At 41.5% G+C, this 20,669-nt stretch overlaps 1 protein-coding gene across 2 annotated transcripts in view; it reads right to left on the bottom strand.

Annotated features, from left to right (window-relative positions):
• ctdp1 (CTD (carboxy-terminal domain, RNA polymerase II, polypeptide A) phosphatase, subunit 1) overlaps positions 1–20,669 on the bottom strand; it is a 269,441-nt gene that overhangs the window by 68,736 nt on the left and 180,036 nt on the right. The window lies entirely within an intron of this gene.

Genomic DNA, 20,669 nt, shown 5'->3' with positions numbered 1-20,669 from the left:
ATCCTCCTTGCTGTCAGAGATAACAGAATTGAGAGATATCCAATTAACAGACAATTTGCATGGTTGTTGTGCTATGGAGTCAGTCGTACAGCACAGCAACAGGCCCTTTGGCCCACTATGTCCATAGTGGCCACTGGACCTATCTAACTGAACCCATTTACCCACATTAGATCTGGGCCTTCTATGCCTTGGTGATTCAACTACTTGTCCAGATGCTTCTTAAATGTTGTGAGAGACTCTGCCTTCATCATCTCCTCAGGCAGTATATTCCAGACTCCAATCACCCTGAGTGAAGAAATCCCCCTCAGATCCCCTCTAAGCCTCTGACCTCTCACCTTAAACCCTCTTGCCTTAGACACACCTACCATGGGAAAAATGGAGGCACAGGAGATTGCAGATGTAATCTGGAGCAAAACAAAAACAAACTGCAACATATTCTGCCTGGGTATCTACAACCCAATGATGTGAACACTGAATTTTCCAGTTTCAGCAACCCTCACCTCCTATGTTCCCCCCCTCTCTCTCTTTCCGATCCACCTCCCACCTCCAGTCCTCCCACTTTTGTCCCCTTTCCCATACCATCCCCATCCCCACCCCCCCAACAAGATCCCAGCACCCATTTTGTTCCCCTCCTGGTTCCATCTGCCCTTCATCTCTCCCCTGATGGTTCCCATTCTCACCTTCCTTATTTATCAGATTCCTTGTGGCACTTGTAGCCTCTGCGTCCCTGCTTATGTTGGGAGACAGCTCCAGCAGCTGTCTCCTAACTCTACCCTACCTCCTCCTCTATCTGGCTATATCTTCCCAACATCCTTCACCCCCTCATTGGTCCACCAATCACCTACCAGCCCCTGTTTCACCACTCCCCCTCTCCTCTTTATACTGGCTATCTTCCCTCTCCATTCTCAGTCCTGATGCAGGGTCTCGACCCAAAACATCGACAATTCCTCTCCCCCATAGATGCTTGCTCGACCCCCTGAGTTTGTCTAGCAGCTTGTTTTTTGTACTATGGGAAAAGCTTCTATCTACCCTATCTATCCCTCCCATAATCTTGCATACCTCTATCAGGTCACCCCTCAGCTTCCTGCGCATCAGGGAAAACAAACCCAGCCTCTCCTTATAATGCTCCAATCCAGGCAACATTCTTGTGAATCTCTCCAGCACAATCACATCCTTCCTATAGTGTGGTGGGCATAACTGCAAACAATACTCCAAGAGTGGCTGAACCAGTTTTATGAAGTTGTTGCCAACCATTGGGGGTAGGCACGGTAGTGTAGCAGCGTAACGCTATTACAGTATCAGTGACCCAGGTTCAAGTCCGGCCGCCGTCTGTAAGGAGTTTGTACGTTCTCCCTGTGACTGCGTGGATTTCCTCCGTGTGCTCCAGTTTCCTCCCACATTCCAAAAGATGTACGGGTTAGGAAGTTGTGGGCATGCTATGTTGGCACTGGAAGCGTGGCGACACTTGCGGGCTGCCCCCAGAACACTCTCTGCAAAGATGTATTTCACTGTGTGTTTCAATGTACATGTGACTAACGAAGAAATCTTATGCTCTTATATTTTACGCCACGGCCAATGAAGGAAACCATCTCATACGCCGCCTTCACCACCTTATCCACCTGTGGTGCCACTTTCAAGGATCTATGGACTTGTACCTGGGACTAGACATAAAAGCAAGGATGTGCTGCTCAGGCTTTATAAGGCATTGGTTAGACTGCATTTGGAATTTTGTAAGCCCCATATCTAAGGAAAGATGTGCTGGCCCTGGAGAGGGTCCAGAGGAGCTTCCCAAGAATGATCTCAGGAATGAAAGACTTAACCTATGAGGAGCGTTTGATGTCTCTGGTCCTGTACTCAATGGAGTTCAGAAGGTCGAGGGGAGATTTCATTGATACCTACCGGATACTGAAAGGCCTGGATAGTGTGGACGTGGAGAGGATGTTTCCATTAGTCGGAGAGTCTAGGATCTGAGGGCACAGCCTCAGAATAAAGGGATGTCCCTTCAAAACAGAGATGAGGAGGAATTTCTTCAGCCAGAGGGTGTTGAATTAGTTGCCACAGAGGGCTGTGGAGGCCAAGTCACTGGGTGTATTTAAGGCAGAGATTGATAGGTTCTTGATTGGTGAGGGAGTTAATGGTTACAGGAAGAAGGCAGGAGAATGGGGTTGAAAATAAATCAGTCATAATTAAATGGTGGAGCACACTCGATGGGTCGAATGGCCTAATTCTAATATAATGTCTTATGGTACTCCAAAGTCCCACTGTTCATCAACATTCTTAAGGTCCCACTATTTACTGTGTACTTGCTACCATTGTTTGCCCTGCCAAAACCTTGCATTTGTCAGGATTATATCATCTTTAGTATTTTGGAAATAAATATTCAGAGTTATAAGAGGTTAAATTGACATGAAGGTACCTCAAAGTAAGCTAAACATGAAAAGGCTGAGGACATCTATTACAGATGTCCTCAGATTTCTCAATGTAAAAGCCAGCACCGAAAATCACTTTAGTGCAACAACTGTGAACTTCAAAATGGGGCTTCACTGCATGCTTGTCAGCAAAAAGAATCATAGATGCCTTACAGTACTTTCCTTTACAGAAAGGATCACTGCAAACAAGTTTTAAATTACTGAAAATGAAATGAGGATTGTGTTCAAAATGTTTTCCACCTCCACCAAAATGTGCAGGAAGTGATTAAACAGAGCCGTTAATTCTGTTTGCCTAGTGCGATACAGACTGGTTGTTGGCAAAGAAACAAATTAGTTTGGCAAATCCATTCCAAAAGGAAGAATGACTTGATTGCTTAAAATTCAAATCTGATTGAAGGACAAGTGGTGTAGCACGTGCATTCCTTGCGATTTAATTCAATATGTGAAGAACATCCAAACCCTGCACTGTCCTGTTTAAAAGCAACTTAAAACCATGCTCATCCAGCTACTTAACTCCTAAAAACATACAGCATGGAAATGGGCCCTTCAGCCCACTTTTCCTCATTCAAGCACCCATTTCTACTCATCCCATTTTATGCTCTTCCCAGATTCTACAACTCACCTACACACTAGGGGCAATTTACAGTGGCCAATTAACTGACCAAATTGAACTTCTTTGGGATGTGGGAGGAAAACGAAGTGCCTGGAGGAAACCCACGTGGTCACAGGTAAAACGTGCGAACTCCACACAGTTAATATGGAGATCAAGGTCGAATCCAGGCTGCCTCAGTTCTACTAGCTGTGCAACTGTGCCGCTCACTAAATTTTGAAACACTGACTGCCTTTCTCCGTTGGGGAATTAACCTTGATCACCCACCTGACAGTTGGGAATCTTAATCATTATACCAAATACTCCCCGAAGATACAAAAATTGGCCTTCTGTGTTTTAAGAAAATATGAGAAATAAATACAAGATACCTTAGCCCTCAGGTACTCCTGAACTGCACAGCGATGGGCCCAAGATGGAAACGGCTGTGAGCGAGGTGTGTAAGGACCACCCAGCATGTCACTAAAGGTGCAGATGAATTTCTAACCTACCACTCAGTTCAAGACCTCATCAAACTGGCTGGAAATCACCTCAGGTCATCACAGATGGAGAAAGGGCCGCGATAAATGCAAGCTCGCTCTAATTTATTTGAGTAACATTTGAGCAACATTTGAGCTATTTTTACATATTCTTATTTGCCACTTCTCTCTTTAAAAATCAGAACTTGTTCAAATGCCATCAAAAACACAGAGACTGAAGGATTTGGACTAAAACTGTCAGCCCTCTTCCTCTGATTACCAAAAGGTAATTAAGAATAATTGAGGAGCTTCAATCAAACAATCCGCAGAAGCAGAGAGGCCTCAGTAACAACTCAGAAACAGAGAGGCAGGAACAACCCCTGCACTTAACATGTAAGTATCATCAATGCGACCAGCTCCTATGAAGTAGGGTACTTGAATGACTCCAACAGAACAGATGCTCAAGGTATGACAACACAAACCTGAATTGAACAAAGTATCCCAAGGCATTTCACAGGAGTATTACCAGATAACATTTGATGCCAAACAGACACTATTTTAGGTTACAATCTGCTTACAATCAGGTTTTCTGCTGATGATCAGCAACACCATGGATCCTACAAAGGTTGACCTTCTCAGTCAACCTGTTGACTCCCAGCCAACAGGAGCCATAGGGAGTCCGCAGCTGCCCAAGAAGTCCAGCGGAAGTTACACTTGGTTTCTCGACCAAGAACAATGAGGATTGAATTGATGAGAATGACTGAGAGATTGAGGAACTAATTGATCACAAACGTAAGGCGTTCCTGGATTGGAAGCTCCATCTTTCCCCAAAGCGAAAGAGATAGCCTGCCCCACTGAGAACCAAAAACGGAGGTGAACTTATCAAGGACAGGTAGTCAGTGCGCACTGGAAGGGACAATATGAAGACCTCAACTGTAACTCTGTCCTTGATATGACAGCTCATGACTCCAACCCATAGCAGCCTATTTGATTCAGTCTTGCTGCTGTTTCAATTACAATTATAGGCCATATCAATCACAATTAATAAAGATTTTAGGGGCAGACGCTATTCCTGCTGAAATTCTACCATTTGGCAACGCATAAAATCAGTTAGGAGTCTCCAATCTCATTGTCCACACCTTGGAAGAAGAGGATATACCAGGGGACCTCAGAGATGCTGTCATTGTGGCCATCTTCAAAAAAAAGAGACCTGTAGGACTGTGGTAACTACAGAGGGGTCTCCCTGCTGTCTGTCACAGGGAAAGTCATTGCCCGGGTCCTCCTCAACCGCCTCCTCACATTGAACAAAGAGCTGCTGCCCAAACTACGGTGTGGACTCTGTCCATTCAGAGTCGCACATGATCTTCACCATTTGACAACTCTGAGGAAAATGCAGGGTTTTTTGATCTATTGGGAGCAACGTCTTTTATGTGGCATTTGTTGACTCTCATTAAAGCATATGACTTCATCAACTGGGAAGGACTGTAGAGTACTGTCCTCAAATTCCCAAATGAATTTATCTCCATCTTAGACCTGATCAATGTGTGAGCCATGATATTAACCAATGAGTTTTCAAGGATGTACTCAAAACCTCCTTGGAAAATTGCAACATTACCACTGACTCCTGGGAATCCCTGGGCTAGAATCTCTCAAAGAGGAAAAGGAGCATTCGTGATAGTATTGAGAAGTCCGTATGTAAGGAGAACACAGAAGCCCCACCTAAGTGGTGGAAAGAGCGCACCACCTTACAAACTACCCACCCACCGTGCCATCCACAGTTCCCACATCAGTCTCATCAATCACCTGAGAACCCACAATACTGGAGTAGAAGCAAAGCCTCCTCAATCCCGAGGGATGGCTGAAGAAGAAGTAAACAGCAGTGCTGTCCTTGTCTTATACAAACTCCAAGGTCCCTTGCAAATCCCAAGATACAGTAGCGTCCGTAAATGTTGACTCCTAAAGATTGTTTCCTCCTAACAACACCACTCCTCCTGCACGAGAATAATTAACTTCCATAGACCTCTGCTCCAGCATGAAATTTATATCCCAACTGGACCCAACCCAAGCACTTATGAACCTTTTGAAATTTGACATGAACCAAACCTAATAAAGATGGTCTGGTTCTGTTGGTCTTGAGTCAGGTGGCCAGGTTCTCCCTCCACACAGCCCCCTACACACCCTCATACCATCTGAAAATAGCATTTGAAAATTCTGACATGGTAGACAATGTTTATTATACAGCAAGGAAGCCACTTGGTCTATTGTTACTGGGCTAACTCGTCGAAAGATATTCCAACTGTTCCCATTCAGCTGCGTTTTCCCCAACTTTGCTATATTCTCCCATTCAATCATTTAACCCTCTTTGAACATAACTAACTGAATCAGCTTCCACTGCATTTTTAGGCAATGCAAGTTGGAACTCCAATTTAAAACAGAAAATGCTGGAAATGTTCAGCAGATCAGACTACATCTGTGGAGAGAGAAGCAGAGTTAACATTTCAGGTTGACAAGCTTTTAGTAGCTTTGATGACATCCATGTGACCGGCCAAGTATTTTGAGCTTGCTTTGTTTTCATTCCGGAATTTCACATCTCGCTGTTTAAGCACATTTACTCCAATGACCCCTCAAGAGTTTGTGCCAATTATTTTTATATCTGTGCCCCTTGATAACTGACCCACCTATCAGCTGAACCTGCTTCTCATTACTCATTCCATCAGCACTTTTGTTCCCTTGGGCTTTCCTGAACGGACAAGAACTCAGGTTGTTAATCGCTACAAAATAATATGTGTTTAACATGCTAACAAATACAGAAAAATAAAGGTTACAGAACTCTCAAGGTGGCAGAGACCAGACAAGCTACCGATAGATTAAAATATTCCAAAGAGTCCAAGATCCATTGTGGATTCCATTTCCTGAACCCATGCTTTGTAAAGATTCCCAAAACAGCCATACTCAAAGATGAGAAACAAGGCTTCCCTTAAGAGAAGATTTTTGAAACAAAGCTAAGTTCAAGTCACAAAGACTATAGCCTCAATTTAACATATCAAGCCAGGGCTTTAGATCTTCTCACTAAAACCAATAGTCCTTAAGATCAGCCAGGGTATCATAGGGGGTCAGACTCAAATCTATAATTTTCTGGCTAATGCATCATATTAGAACTGTGGTTTGTGTACGTGGGCTACACAGGATTCAAGGATACAACAATTCAAGAAAGCTGCTTTAACATCTACAGTATTAATAGTAATGCAACATTTTTCTTTTATATTATCAACAAATGAGAAAACAATATTGAAAAATCACTTAATCTTTGATAACAAATGGTTTGAAATGAATTCTATTGAAAAAAGGTCTTTACTTTTGAAATCAAAAGAGTAAAATGCATTTCAATGGCAGCTTTAACACAATAAAACATCCCCCGTGTGTTATCAAACATAAACCAATTCCAAGCCAAAGAAAAAATATTACTGAATGTAACTCAAAGCTTAGTCAAGGCAATAGATTTTAATGCAGAGTGTTCAAGGAGAGAGAGGAGAGAGGAGGGAGAGGGAGGGAGGGAGAGGGAGGGAGCAGAGAGAGAGGAGAGATGAGGGAGAGGGAGAGATGGGAGAGCATTAGGGAGAAAGAAGAGGGAAAGAAAGAAAAAGGCAGAGAGAACAAGAGAAAGTGAGATAGAATAAGTGATGGGTCATTGTGAATTCCAGAGAGCTGGGTCAAGACAACTGGAAACAAAAATGGAATCAAAAGAAATTGGAGTTGCACAGGCAAGAGGGAGGAACATTGACATCTCAAACAATACAGGGCAGGCTAAGTCAAAAGGAAAGCCAAGAATTATGTTGCTAACGTCAATCATAACAACGTAAACACCCAATCCAACAGGGTTGTTTATATCAATTAGTCCCTTCCCAGTGTTTGCCTTAGTGAAGGTCATGGAAGCTGTGACTTGGTTGTCTGCACCCTGCAATCAGATGGCTTTGGGTTCACTCCAAGTACTTCAGAATAAATCTAGGCTAGCACATCCAGTGCAGTACAGAAGGGGTGCTGCGCTGTTGGAAGTGCTGTCATATGTTAATCCCTGTCACTCTCTCAGGTTGACATGAAACCCATGCCACCAGTTTGATGAAAAACAGCAGAGTTCTCCAACCAATATTTGCCTCTCATTCAACAACTAACTACAGACTACTACCATATGGTTATTGGTGGGACTTTGTATTTTTGAAGTGTTTGCCTTGTTTCCTAAAATTTAATGTTGACTACTCTTGAAGAGATCCACACTGGCTGAAATAGGTGCTTGTATTCTATAAAAGGAAAATCTTACAGGAAGGTTTAGCAAAAGCAAGGGAGCAGCTCCTTCAAAGAACAGCAGAGGCAAGGTGGCACAAATGGCTTCTTTCTGCACAATAAAGAACTCTGGCACATGCTATGTTTGTGAAAGGTGCTATATAAATTCAAATCTACATTTCTTTCCTTAAAAGAATTATGGTACAAAACCTGGAATGGCAGTGGAGAATTTAATGCATAGGCCTGTTGGTTCAAACCTTTGCCGGTGTAAATGTCAAGTTCCAATTTACTCAACAGAAGTGGTTTGTTTTTGTCTTATTTAGATTGTATTGAGAAAGGGGATCAAGTGGACAAACAAGTGGAATTCACAAAAATATGAGAACATAAGAAATAGGAGCAGGAGTATCGTATGACCCTTCAAGCCTGCTCTGCAATTCAGTAAGATCTTGGCTGATCTGATCTTGGTCTCAGCTCCATAATACGATAATGAAATGTTTTCTTGCATTGAAACTGCTTTACATATGCCTGTAACACTTGATTAAAGAAGTAAGGGGCTTTATTTAAAATCCAGTTCCCCTTAACCCCAGACTTCTTGACAATCTGAAAATGTGTCTCAGACTAGAAGGTATTCAATGATTGGGCTTCTCTGGGGTAGACTATTCCACAAAGGAAAGAAATTCATCATCTCCTTCCCAAACGAGTGACCCCCCACAAGGAGAACCGAGCTCTCAGTATCTTTGTTAAACCCCCTCAGAATTTTACATGTTTCTGTAAGATCACCTTCTTAACTTTTATTTACACGAAGGGTGTTTTGTATGTGGAATGAGCTGCCAGAGGAAGTGGTTGAGTCAGGTACAATAACAACTTTTAAAAGACAATTGGACAGGTACATGTTCAGGAAAGGTTTAGAAGGTTAAGGGCCAAACGCTGGCAAATGGGACGAGCTTGGATGGGCATCTTGTCAGCATGGATCAGCTGGACTGAAGGGCCCGTTTCCGTGCCATACGACTCTATGACATAAGGTGAAAACTGCCAAGCTGCAACGTTAACAGTTAAGCCCCACTGCATAACGAAAACATCATGCTATTCCAGTTATAAAAGTCGAAAGACATTGTCCAAGGTCTCCTGAAGCAAGCATGATGACTCACATTGGATCATTCCGCACTTGTTTTGAAAGTGAAACACTGCTTTCTGAGTCATTCTATTGCCTCCAGTTGGATTGAGTACACTGTGATTATTCACAAGCTATCATTTCTGAGATTGATTTAAGTACAAGAAGAATTGCGCAGAGATGGAAACTTCATTTCGCAGTCCTCAAGAGAGAGTGGAACCACAGCACTGGGTCATGACTATAGACAAGGGATCCAGCCACACACTGAGGTCAATCCCAGAAAGAAAGCAACAAGGTTACCTCTGAACTCGTGTCAAACTGGCAATGAAAACTCAGTGACAAAACCATACAACAATGGGAAATCTCAGCCAACTCTGACACACATTAGAGCCAAAAGAAAGGCTTGCATTTATATAGTAACGTTCACATCTCTTTCAGGATATCCCAGAGTCAATTACTGTTGAAAGTGCAGGCACTGTTGCAATGACCTGCCAAGCAATTGGCTCAAAGAAAGATCCCACAAATAGTGACTTGACCATCACCAGATGGTCTATTTCACCAATGTTTCTCGAGGGATAAATACTGACCAGTATGCTGGATTTAACGCCACCATTCCTGTTCAAAATAGTGTCATTGTATCTCTTATGACCCGCTGAAAGAGTAGATGAGGCTTCAGTTTAACATTTCATCCAAGAGACAGCATTTCTGACAGCGCAGCACTCAGAGTTACAGAGAGCCACGGCACAGAAACTGACACTTCAGCCCACTGAGTCTGTGCTGACCATCAACCACCCATTTAAACTAATCCTAACATTTACCCCATGTTATATTCTCCTTACATTCTCATCAACTCCCCTCAGATTCAACCATTCACCCACATACTAGGGGCAATTTACAGCAGCCAGTTAACCTACCAACATGCATGTCTTTGGAATGTGGGAAGAAACTGGATCACCCAGAGGAAACCCACATGGTCAGAGAGAACATGCAAACTCCACACAGATATAGCATCCAGAGTCAGGATTGAACCCGGATCCCTAGAGCTGCGAGGCAGCAGATCTACCAGCTGCATCACTGTGCTGCCCATCTCTCTCAGCATTGTTCTGGAGCATCAACCCGGATATGAACCTGACTGAAAGGCACCTGTTCTACCAAGTGAGACTGAGCAGAAACTGTAAAATTTGCTATTGTCTTGTCAGAAAAGCTGAAGTTTGGTTTACCATTTGTGATAAGGGATTTCAAAATTATTTTGCAATGGACAAAGCAATGGCCTAATAGCGAAATCTATTCCTTGACCCTACCCCAAGTAACAGAACACCACAGACCACCTCTTGCACTACCATGGGCTTGTCTTCCATTGTGTCTTTGCTTTCTTTTGCACTAAGGTCTTGCATTTGCACAGTCTTTTTTTTCCACTGCATAGTAATAATTATATATATAAAATTTATATGTAATTTATATTCTGTATTGTCTGTACCTAAATGCCTGTGATGCTGCTGCAAGCAAGTTCTTCATTGTACCTGTACCTCACCATACTTGTGCACATGACAATAAACTTGACTTGGAAATCTTTAAGCAACACAGAAACTGCTAGAGGAACTCAGCGGGCCAGGCAGCAGCTATGGAAGGAAAGGGACAGTCAACATTTTGGGTTGAGACCCTTCATCAGGAAATCCTTAAATAATGCTCTGTACTTTTCTGAACATTTCTGTTCCTTGGGATGTGGGAAATGCAGGAAAGGGTGCTTTAATACCCATCTTCTGTTGCCCCAAGAAGATGGTGATGCACTGCCTTTCAGTGTGATATTTGTGCTCTTAAAAGTGTCAGGAAATTCAAAGGCAACTAATGTAGGAAGTGCAATCTATGTCCAAGTTCATTTAGTATGTGAGCTGGAGATGAGGTTTCCCCATAACACTGCTGCTACTAACTGTTTAGAGGGTGTGTGAGGCAGGGAATGGAGTAAACTTCGTGAGATGCTGTGTAGATCATCCATACTTATGGCCAAAATGCAGTGGTGATGGATGGGGTGAATATTTAGTGCAGTGACTGGATGTTAATTAGTGAACAGCAGTAATAAAAATGCTGGAAACCCTCAGCAGGTCAGGCAGCATCTATGGAAAGAGAAACAGAGTTAGTGTTTCCAATCCAAGACCATTCATCAGAACAGCTGTGTCCAGGAAGATGCTGAACTTCCTGAGTCCTGTTGTTGCCATGAATATTATATCACACTCCTGACTTTAAGCCCGTAGAGAGAATTTGGCTCTGAGGGGTCAAGTGATGAGTTACTTGCTCACATTCGCAGACTCTGCCCTGATCTCATGGCTAGAGTTACACCAAGTAACTCAATGGACAGCTAAAATAGTATCAATATAAACCTTAATTATTGAGTTGTCCAATATGTGAAGCTAGCTTACAACATCCATATTGCTTGGACAATGCAATATAAAGGACAGAAAACTTGCACTTGAGGCAAACGTCATTACTGTCTGTGCTAGCACGTGTCTTAGGTAAAACTTTGCTTTTGTTTTCTGTTCAAGTACTTCACATTCTGCACACCTCCAATACTGGTCTTTCACTCACACTTAAATTTAACTGCCCTCACCATTGTCTTCAGCTGCCAAGGCTCTAAAGCTCTGAAATGACCTCTCTCTGCCTCTCTTTTCTACTTTAAGATGTTCACTTAAATCTCCCTCATTCAACCAAGGTACCTGGCAGCTCCTTATGTGGTTTGGTGCCAAGTTTTGTTTGGTAGTGTTCCTGAAAAATGCTTTGGGTTGTGTCACTATACAAATACAAGTTGCTATTATTAACTTCATCCAAAGAGTGAGACAGACTTTTATAATTGTGTTCAGTAGGTAGCACCCTCATCTTTGAGACCAAAGATCATGTATTTAGAGATTTATGTCTAAGACTTGAGTACAAATTATAGACACAGTCACAGAGCAGAGCCAATAGTATTCAGTGACATATTTGGTAGGAAGCTGATCTCACTTCTTAATTATGAGTACTTTGAATAATGGTTACTTTCTTAGAGGGATGAACAGTGATAACTGCCTTCAATACAATTCAAACATTGCTCTCCAATTTCACCAGAGGTGCAATAATGAGTAAAGTCCTTAAGTGGAAGTATTTTTGGTTTCAATGTTTCATGCTGATTACAATTGCCAAAATTTGAAAAATGTTGCCTGAAGTTACTCATATCTCAAACACATCAATCAAAGTTACTGAACTTTACAAAAAAAAAATCCCAAGCAAAGGTAAGTCTAAAATGTCTCCAGCAGAAAAAATTCTGAGTGAAGCTGTTGCAAATTAACAATGCTACTTCCTTCAAGTTACAACCTAAAACAGCAAGATACCACCACAGTTTCAGATCTTCACATATACTGTATTTCCAACACACCAGGACTATCTCATTACAGTTCCAACATAGTCTCTCTCTATTATCTTACCCGGATGCATCACAGCTTGGTATGGCAACTACTCTGCCTGAGACCACAAGAAACTGCAGTGTTGTGGACACAGCTCAGCACATCATGGAAACCAGCATCCCCTCCACAGACTCTGTTTATACTTCTCACTGCATTGGTAAAGCAGCCATTCTCTCTTCTCCCCCCTCCCATCAGGCAGAAGATACAAAAGCCTTAAAGTATGTACCACCAGGCTCAAAGACAGCTTCTATCCTGCTGTTATAAGACTGTTGAACGGTCCCCTAGTATGATAAGACGGACTCTTGACCTCACAATCTACCTCGTTATGGCCTTGCATTTTATTGTCTGCCTGCACTAAACTTTCTCTATAACTCTAACAGTTTATTCTCTGCATTTTGTTATTGATTTCCCTTATACTACCTCAATCCACTGTTGTAATTAATTGATCTGTAGGAATGGCATGCAAAACAAAGTTTTTCACTGTACCTCGGTAAATGTGACAATAAATAAGCCAATTTACCAATTAATTTACTCTCTCTCTCTCTCTCTCTCACACACACACACACACACACACACACACACACACACACACACACACACAGGGTTTGCATTAAGCACTACTTCAATTAATCTTCTCTTCACACATCCATTCTGCATAGCTGGAGCATCTACAATTGTCTTCCCTTCCCCGTTCAGTTTGCTTTGATTTCCCTAGAGTTTTCTCAACCTCTTACAATTTCGATCTCTAATCTAAACAGCCGGCCCATCCGCTTTCAATACATTACTGCATTTCAGTGTAACCCATTGTATCTGAAGTGCTTTGGTGTTTTCTGAGAAACTGGAAGACAGTATATAAATCAGAGTCTCCAATTCAATAGGATTTCATTGGCTACAAAGCTCTCTGGGACTTAAAGGCTTTGAAAGATGTTATTTCAGTCTTTTCTTTTTCATTGAAAGGCTATGTCCTTTTTAATCTGTTCTCCCATGAAAAATATTCATTTTTTTTTAGATGGATTTTTCCTTCCATTTGGATTTTTAACCACAGCAATATAATTTAGTATCTATGACTTGAAACCATCCAACTGCTCCCAATTTTTTAGACAGCAAGGGTTGGTAACTATTTTGCTGTGCCATTTTTCCATAACTTATTTTATATTTTGTTACATCAGAAATAGAGGCCATTCAGCCCACTGAGTTAATGCCAGCTCTCAGAGCAATTCCATCAATCCCATTCTTCTATTTCTTTCTTTATAACCTATTCACTCTCACATGCCCATCAACTCCATCCCGATTCTATTACCACTCACCTACACACTCATTTAGAGTCCAATTAACCTACAAAATCAACGTGACTTTGGGATGTGGGAGGAAACTGGAGTCCCCGGGGAAACTCATGGTGTCACAGGGAGAAGGTGCAAACAGACAGAGCTGGAGGTCAGGATTGAACCTGCATTGCTAGGTTACTGGAGGTGAGGCCGCAGCTCTGTCTGTTGGGCCACTGTATGCCACCTATACTTTTGCTAGAACTACCTTTTGTTTTTTTTAATGTTGTAGTTTGCTCACAACACTCAAGAAAGCAAAAGAGAAAGGGAAAATCTTTTGCTATCTTTAGCAGTGCCAGGGTTATCTCCTAACTGCCTCCCTAGTTCAGAAGCAATTAGAGACGGACAATAAATTCCATCATTGCCACAGATGTCTACTCCCTGTGTAGAGGTAAGTAAAAATACCCAAACAGTAACATACAAGTGATGCTCAAAAAAGAATACTTCTGATCCACTGTTTTGGAAGTCATCCTATATACAGTCACAAGAGACCCACAAGTGTAGTTGTTAGGGTGTAGCGCAGGTACAAATCTGTTAATGGGAATGCTGCAAATAGGGGCACATTCTTGCCCATGGATGTGATGGTGACTGCTTTGTAAAACAGAATTGTTCGAAGCCTGGTACGGAAACAGTCCAGACGAAGCCTCAGAAATTGTGGACATATTTGTCAGAAGGGTACTTTGTGGAAAGGATTCGAGTGATAAAATGGACATAGGTGCAGAATAGAATCACCTCTTACACTTCTATCTAACACAGTCTAAGCCAGTGATCACACCAAGATCATGTTGTATTTCTTTTGTCAATATGATGACATAGCATCAATAAAGTATGCCATGTACCTAGAGCATTAAGTAATACTTTTAAGTACAAATGTACAAATTAGGAGCAAGAGTAGGTCATTTAGCCTCTAGTGCCTGCTCCACTATTTGGCTAGGTCATGACAAATCTGATTGTAGCTACAACTCCATAGTTATCTATCTCTGGTAATCTTTTATCCCTTCCTAATCAAGAATCTATATACCTCAGAGACTCTGATTCCCTTTGATGGAGAAAGAACATTTTGTCTCATCTCTCTCTTAAATGTCCTCATCTTGGAACAGTGACTTAGCATCTGAATTACTTCTAGTATAAGAACATAAGAAATAAGAGCAGGAATGGACCTCATGACTCATGAGGGATCTGATCTTGGTCCCGGCTCCACTTTCCTACATGCTTCCCATAAAATTTGACTCCTCTATTGACCAAAAATCTACATCAGCCTTGAACATATTCAGTACCCAGCCTCTGCTACTCACTGGGACAGAGAGTTCCAAAGATTCACAACAAATTCCTCATCTGCATCTTAAAATGGGTGACGTCTGTTTCTGATACTTCTTTAATCCAATTTCTAAACTAAGCTTCAATTTTGCCATCAATTTGTTTTAAATCAGCTGTTCAATACATTACAATTAAACCATAAAAATTTAATCCCTAAACAACTACTTTGAAATTCACCTCTCAGAGGCAGCTAATTTGAGTTCTCATTAATGTCACATGTTGGCAATGGTTAATTAAAATAAAGCAAAAGCATTCTGAACACGAGGATAACAATTAAGTGCCTGCAACACAATAATGTCACAACTGTCAGTGTTCACTGTCATTTCAAATGGAGGTCCATGCCTCAAAGATCATACACTTTGAGTCTGTTCTGCCATCCAAAAAGAGCGTGGCTCATTTTTAACTTCAGCATTCTTTTCTGTTCTAATCCCACATACCAGAATTCTTTTGATATCCAAAAATCTACTGATGTCTATCTTGATCACACTGGACTTTTATGGGCAGCATTCTTCAAGGAAAGCAGCAAGTGCTGGAACTTCACTACTGAATGCAAAATCTAGGTTGATTAGTTAAAATAACACACAGAACTGCCAAACTAAATATTAAATATGGATAAAAATTCATCTGCTCACACTTTTTGCCACTAAAACTTAATTCTCCAAAAATCTGAATATAAAATATTTGACACATTTGTTTTTTTTCCAGTACTAATTATGAGGAGTGAGATATTTTATCAGAAACAAACACAGTTGGATTATATTGGATCAAATCTTCCTGATACAGAAAATGAAGGAATATGTGAAGGTGGAAATAGAGAGGGAACTTAACATTTTTGATCTTTGCAGTGTGGAGAAATACCTTAGTTAATGAGCATGTTATGATAACGTGTAACTTAATGTTAATTACTGACAATGAGAAATTAGAATCCATAAACCTCTATTAACCTTGTCTAAGAATAGTACACCATTATAATCAATTTGAGAAGACTCATAATAATTGAAAATGAGATTAAAAGCACTTGCAGTACATCATTATGAAAACATTTAAACAATATTTTCACTCAAAATACTTAATTGTTGTAAAACAAAATGCATATAATATTTCTTTCCAACAAAAATATAGGAAATATTGCATGCAAATGCTTTATCAAAAATGTCTTAAACCACAGCAATATTTTCTATATGTACCATTCATATTTAAGAATAAGTCTCTTGGAGCACCGTAATAAAGATCCCACGGGTCCAACATCAAAGATGAAAATGCTGAGAATATCAGGTATATTAGACAGCATAGAGTGTGAGGGAGAGAAAGAGAGGGTGAGTGAAGGAGAGGGGGAGAGGTTAGAGAGGAAGGAGGAGGAAGGGTTAGGGCTATGAGGGAGTGAGGGAGCAGGGCAAGGAGAGAATGGAAGGGAGAGAATGGGGAGGGAGGAGAGAATGGGGAGGGAGGAGAGAATGGGGAGGGAGGAGAGAATGGGGGAGAAGAGCGAGCTGGGGGAGGAGAGAAGGGAGGGAAGAGAGAAGGGGAGACGGGGAGGATAGGAGAGAGAGGTGGGGGAGGGGAGGGAGGGGTGGGGAGCGTGGGGTGGGGGAGGGGAAAGTGGGAGGAGGAAAGAGTGCGATGAGGATAGCTTTCTGTCAATAACAGCACTGGCACCGACATCCTCCCTAACCGGCTGAGAATTTCCAGTGTTTCCTCACTTTTATCCCTGAAACCGTTCTCTTAGCCTGCATCTCCGGAAGCAGCTTTTTGATGCAGACACTTGGCTTTGAAGGCACCTCAACTTTCTTGATGTAATGAAGTGAGTGAGTTAAGCTGGCCAGACCCCATAGTATGTGCAGGCCAGCACTCAGGTCTCTATTTCAAGGCAACGGTTATAATGGACTGGCTGTTGCGCAATGCGAAAAGGAGATAATGTCTGAGGCACACAGGAGAAGTAGCACTCTTTCTCTCTTGCTCTCTGTCCCACTTCTTCAGGTGTTGCCTGACCTCCTTTGATCTTGGTACCTGTGACAACAGGAAGCCCACACCACCATGTTCAGGAACAGCTACTTTCCTAAAATCATTGGGTTCTTGAACCGCCCTGCACAACCCCAACCCTACCTCAGCAACGGAACATGGCGGACCTCCTCTTGCACTACCATGGACTTCTCTCTGATTGTGTTATTTTTTGCACTAATGTCTTGTTTTGCAGTCTATTCTTTTCACTGTCTTGTATAATTTATGTATAACTTATGTTCTGTGTGTTGTCTGAATCTACATGCCTTCTGCAAGCAAAATTTTCATTGTACCTGAAATTCACTGTACTTGTGCATATGAAAATAATCTCTATTTGACTTGACTCTGTGGGCAGTGGTCATCAAGAACATTTGGGTTTGCAAGTGGGACACTTCAAACTTTAATCCAGTTCCTACCCAACTGTTCAAATCTTATACTGCAATGCCATTTTGCTGTTGACTGCAATTGACTGGAAATAGCCATTTTAAGTAAACTATTGGCATTTTCTCCACATGAATTACAAACTAAAAGGTTCTAATGTCATAATTGGTCAGTGCATGTTACATACTTGGGAACTGCTGAGATTATGAATTCGATCATTACCTGTAGTGACTATCAGAAACAAAAGCTCCTGTCTATGATATCCAGACTACAAAGAGAACATACGAGACATACAGAGAGGTAGTGCCTCAAGAAGGTGGCATTCATCACTAAGGACTCCCACTGTCTGGGACATGCCCTCTTTTCATTACTACCATCGGGGAGGTGGTACGGGAGCCTGAAGACCCAAACTCAATGATTCAGGAACAGCTTCTTCCCCTTTGCCATGAGATTTCTGAACAGTTCCTGAACTCATGAACACTATCTTGTGATTCCTTTTTTTTTGGCACTATTTATTTTTGTAACTTATAGTAATTTTATGTCTTTGCACTGTACTGCTGCCGTAAAACAATAAAATTCACATCATATAAATCTGTGATAATAAATCTGATTCTGAGTGATCATTGGTCAATGATCTCTCAGTGCAAATGGGAAACATTAGAAAACAAGTATTTTACCATTTTGATTACCCAGCACCAACATTAATACCCTGCAGTCAGGATGGAGTGATGTCACTTTTATTCCATTAGCCAATACCCATTTTTCACAATAGTAACTTAAAGGGATTTTGAATCCAGTTTCAAATTAAGGGTAGTATTCCTACCATAATGGTCTTCAGCCAGAACTTGGGCAGAGATCCTGGTAAAATTGCAAAATGGTTACTTATGCAACTTTTTGCCAGAAATACAGTGGAAAATTTGGAGAAACGACCATCTCTGTGGTAACAGATTATGAACCTGTGAACCTTGCATGAATGGAGCTGAAATGACCAAAATTTAATTGGCATCAGACCCTTGACATAGAAGGGGAAATTTATTCTCACCAGAAGTTGGAAAAATTACAACAAAGACATGTCTTAAATTGCAAGATTAGGGGAGGGATGGAAAGTAAAGGTCTTCAGTGTCTCTTGGTCTGTATCCTCCCACATTATCTACCATCATTTTGGCTCATTGTATCTTTTTTCTATTTGTAACGTCTGACCTGCTAGGTATGTCTCACAGCCTTTTAATTTACAACGCATTACACAGGCAAATAAGCTTAATCTGCAACTGAACGGCCACAGCAGCCTATTTGATCTCACCCTACCCGAGATATTCCCTTTGCTCCATCCGTCCCTCCTCCACCTTTCCTGCCACTGAAAACTAACGTGTACTCTCTCATTCCCAGTTCTGATGAAGGGTCGCAGACCAGAAACATTGACTCTTTTTCTTTCCAACGATGCTGCCAAACATACTGTACTGCCTATTTAGGAACACAGGCCACCCAAATGTACCACTAAAACCTCACATTGCATTGTTCATGCAGAGATAATAATGGTACAACAATTAAGGTGGCTACTTCCAGTCGACATCAATAATGGCAACACAGCAGGAAGCTTTGAATCATTTAGCCTAGCACCATCTGGTCTCAACATGTATAACCTGGATGGACTGTATTTTGAAGGTTCATATATTTACAGAGGAAATTAACCAATTTTCCCTTGGATTCAAAATGTTACAACAGGTGGAGTAGGGCATTCAGTCCACTTCATCTGTGCTGGGATTCTGAAAGATCTTTTCATTTAAACTCATTTCCCTGTAATATTAAATTAGCTCACATATTTATCCACAACCAACCCTCCCCTTAAAAAATACCCATTCGAAAATAGAGTCATACAGCACAGAAACAGGCCCTTCGGCCCAAATGCTCCATGCTGACCAAGATGCCCATCCAAATACCTCCATTTGCCAGCATTTGTCCCCTGTCTAAACCTTTCCTATCCATGTACCTGTCCAAGTGCCTTTTGAAAGTTGTTACTGTACCTGACTCAACCACTTCCTCTGGCAGCTCATTCCACATACATACCACCCTTTGTGTAAAAAAATTATACTCTTTTGTTTATGAACTCCAAAAATAATGATTTAAGAAGCCATAGATTTAATGACAGGAAATATACTGGCAAGGGAATATGTGATTTTAAAAGTAAATATGTTTTCCAGAAAGTCTCATCCGAGAAAGATCACTGGATGCTCTGAAGTCTGTTTCCATGGTTTTATTGCTATCTGCTAGGCAACAGCTAAGTATAGGCCTCAAACTCAAAGCTTTCATCTAGAGGTTTTGATAACATTTAATCTTTGAGCATTCCAGAAAAAAAATGAAATAGACATTAAACTCTCATTCGTGCTGCACCAGAAGATGGTGATTTTTTTTTACTAATTTACTGATGCAGGTCTTGATATCAAGGCCAGAACTTGTTGCCCAACCCCAATTCTTATGGACTGAATATTGGCAAATATATCATCACAGGTTGGTTAGCATGCCTGCCTTTACTCCATGGATCCCCTCCCTCTTAGACCCATGAAATTTTACAGCACAGGAGGCCATCACTTGGGTTACTGCGTTTCTGTTGATCTGTATCCAAATGTCATGGGAGGCTATTTGGTCCATTAAGTCTTTGCTGGCTCTCAGAGCATCCCTGTCATTTTTCCTGTAAACTATTCTCTTCACTTTCTTATTAACACCCTCCCAGATCCAACCACTCATCTGCACACCAGGGGCAATTGACAGTAGCCAATTAACCCATGGTAGTGTAGCAGTTAGTGTAACGCTATTAAAGCACCAGCAACCTGGGTTCAATTTCCACCACTGTCTGCAAGGAGTTTGTACGTTCTCCCTGTGTGTCTGCGTAGGTTTCCTCCCACATTCCAAAGACATACAGGTTAGGAGTTGTGGGCATGCTATGTTGACGCCGGAAGCATGGCGACACTTGCAGGCTACCCCTATCATATTCTCAGTAACGCAAAAAGACACATTTCACTGTGTGTTTTGATGTACATGTGACTAATAAATAAAAAGAAAAATAGAAGTAGAACCTTTGAAATGTCTTTGAAATGTGGGAGTAAACTGGAGCACTCAAGAAAACCCACCTGGCCACAGGGAGAACATGCAAACTCCACACAGATAGTGCCAGAGGTCAATATTGAACCCGGGTCTCTGGAGCTGAGAGGCAATTAGTTCCGCATCTCTTCTCTTTCTTCACAACCCTGCAAATTCCTCTGCCTCAAGTGTGTTTAGATTTTCTATGCGCTTAACACTTGAAGTTGTGTTATTAAATGTTTTCAACGGCATTCTGAAATTCAGT

Source organism: Pristis pectinata, chromosome 9, assembly GCF_009764475.1.
Source record: "Pristis pectinata isolate sPriPec2 chromosome 9, sPriPec2.1.pri, whole genome shotgun sequence".
In the NCBI taxonomy this organism is placed as follows: domain Eukaryota; kingdom Metazoa; phylum Chordata; class Chondrichthyes; order Rhinopristiformes; family Pristidae; genus Pristis; species Pristis pectinata.
The sequence above is the reverse complement of the archived record's forward strand: the minus strand, read 5'-3'. Positions and strand labels throughout refer to the sequence as shown.